The 2,770-nt window shown below is 42.8% G+C and overlaps 1 pseudogene; it reads right to left on the bottom strand.

The window, feature by feature from the left end:
* Positions 1-666: 666 nt before the first annotated feature.
* The window catches only part of LOC114026177, an 11,038-nt pseudogene continuing 8,934 nt past the window's right edge, over positions 667-2,770 (bottom strand).

Genomic DNA, 2,770 nt, shown 5'->3' with positions numbered 1-2,770 from the left:
TTTATTACAAGATTAGCTAACTGAAAGGGAAAGGGTTGGCTCACATATCCTTGGTGTTGTGCTGATAATAAGGATGTGAGAACATTTTAAACCATTTCCAAGTTATCTATGTGTAAGCAGAGGGAAAGCATTTTTCCAAATTAATTTAGAGTATTTTTCTTGACAATGAAGATTTCTATTTAATGTGCTGGGTTTCATTTGGGGATGGTGATAAATTTCTAATTCTCATGTCTACAATGGCATAAAGCTGTGATTGCTCTTACTGATTCAGAAGCTGGAGTCTCCCAAGTGTCCAGTTCTCTCCCTGATAGTAAATTAGAAACAAGAGCATATATTGGTACTAAACTTTCTTATTCTGGCATCTTTTCCATAATGTAAATGCTGAAGGACATTGCACCTTTAAGGAACTGTAAGTTCTTTTTCTTTATGGTGCCGATTTTAAATGGATTTTATTCTCCAGGACAAGAGTTCCATTTACACTTGTTTATAGTACTGATAAAGTGCAATGTTGTTCACTTCTCTCTCTCTACACACATTCAAGTATCCAGAATGCTCCAATTTACACAGTACCTTAAATGCTACTTTTAAACTGCTACTGTCTTAGCTATAAATTAGAGTCCTTCAGTTTTTGGAAAGCTGTGTGGAATACTCTTTCTTCTGGTGTGTTTAGTTGACCTCTTCAATAGTGGGTCTGGGAGATGCACCTCCAGATGGGGGTGTTTCACCCCTGGAAACCTAGGCATGCCTCCTTGCATGCCCCCTATATTCCAGTATAGCGTAGGAATGATGGGGCTGCAGACCTTTTCCAATTCTTTCTACTGATACTCAAATTTTTCCTTCTCAGCAGTTTCGTTCTTACCCAGCCAGTTGATTATTTCATTACATTTGTCAAGGATCTTCTGCTCTTGCCTTGGAGTTTCTCAAACTTTACAGTAGCCTTCTTGTTGAAAGCATAAGATTCAAGGGTCTTTTTTGTCTTATTTGCTTAGATGACCTTTGTCCTTGGTGGTGATCTTATTCTCCTTGTCTGTGCTCTTATGTAAAGCAGAAAGATTGAGGATGCCATTTGCATCATGTCAAATGTCAAATGTTGCTTCAATCTGAGGAACTCTCCTAGGGGCAGGGGGATTGTTGTGAGATCAAACTTGCCAAAACTGTTGTTATCCTTTGTCATTACTTTCTCACCTTCATAAACCTGAATAAGGATACCAAACTGGCTGTCCAAGTAGATGGTAAAGGTCTGCCTCTGCTTGGCAGGGATGGTGTCATTGCATTTCATCAGAAATGGCACAACTGGCGGCAAAGCCAAGATGGCAGACTAAAAGCAGTGACTTGCTTGAGCTCTCCCCCAAACCCCTCCAAATACCTGTAAAAGATGGCTCTAAACAAGTTCTAGAGCAGCAGAACCCACAAAAAGACAGAGTGAAACAAATTTCCAGCCCATGGCAACCTGAATGGTTGATCGGGAAGGTCTATTGCACCGGACTGGGAGAGGAGCACAGTTCAGCATGGGCCACGCAAGCTGCATAGGCAAAGACTGGGCCTCAGTGAACCTGTAGCACGCCTCAGGAGACTGAATCAAAAGGATCTGTGGTGGTTTCCAGACTTCTCAACCCACAAACACCAAAGACAACTTAGAAGGTCAGTAGGAAAGGTCTGTCGGACCTGGGTGAGAGAGGAGTTTGGTCCAGCCCTAGTCCCAGTGCAGACCCAGGGTGAAGGCTGCTTCCTGAGCTTTCAGCCTATAGACAGAGGGGAGATCAAGCAGCTGATCAGAGGGGGATTGCAGGAATCTCTTTGCTGTGCTAAGGCAGGATTCTCTTGCTTTGTCTGTGCTTGGATCTGGGTCACAGTTCTGGGTGGCAGTCCTGGGGTGAGGAGGAGTGCTAATGTGATGAAGTTTGTGGCAGTGTTGGAGAAGAAATCCTCTGTACAGTTCCTAGAAGAAAATAGTGCTTGTGGTCACTCATAGACAAGAGCACAGACCAGGAAAGGAATAAACACCTCGCCTTTGATCATACCACCTTGGAAGAACTGAAAATTTATAGGTCCCTAGAAGTATCTCTGAAAATAGCTGCACAAAATCTCTGACGTTTGGGACAGCACACTGTCCACACTGGAAGCAGACCCCCTACCTTAACAAAGAGTTTAATAGCTAAGTAATTGGCTGGGAACATGAGCAAACTGCACAAAAAAAGTCAGACCACCGAATCTTTCTTTGGTGACAAAGAAGATCAAAACATACAACCAGAAGAAGCCAACAAAGTCAAAGCTCCTATGTCCAAAGCTTCCAAGAAAAATGTGAATTGGTCCCAGGCCATGCAAGAGCTCACAAAGGATTTTGAAAAACAAGTAAGAGAAGCGCAGGAGATACTGGGTAGAGAAATGAGAGTGATGCAAGAAAATCATGAAAAACAAGTCAACAGCTTGCTAAAGGAGACCCCAAAAAAATAATGAAGAAAACAACACCTTAAAAATAGACTAACCCAAATGGCAAAAGAGGTCCAAAAAGTCAATGAGGAGAAGAATGCCTTAAGAAACAGAATTGGAGGGACAGCTAGGTGGCACAGTGGATAGAGCATCAGCCCTGGATTCAGGAGGACCTGAGTTCAAATCTGGCCTCAGACACATAACACTTACTAGCTGTGTGACCCTGGGCAAGTCACTTAACCCCATTGCCTAGCCAAAAAGAAGAAGAAGAAGAAGAAGAAGAAGAGGAAGAGGAGGAAGAGGAAGAAGAGGAAGAGGAAGAAGAGGAAGAGGAAGAAGA

This window comes from Vombatus ursinus, unplaced genomic scaffold (genome assembly GCF_900497805.2).
Source record: "Vombatus ursinus unplaced genomic scaffold, bare-nosed wombat genome assembly UNPS02014833.1, whole genome shotgun sequence".
NCBI lineage: Eukaryota > Metazoa > Chordata > Mammalia > Diprotodontia > Vombatidae > Vombatus > Vombatus ursinus.
Note: the sequence above shows the minus strand (reverse complement) of the source record. Positions and strands in the feature narration are given on the sequence as shown.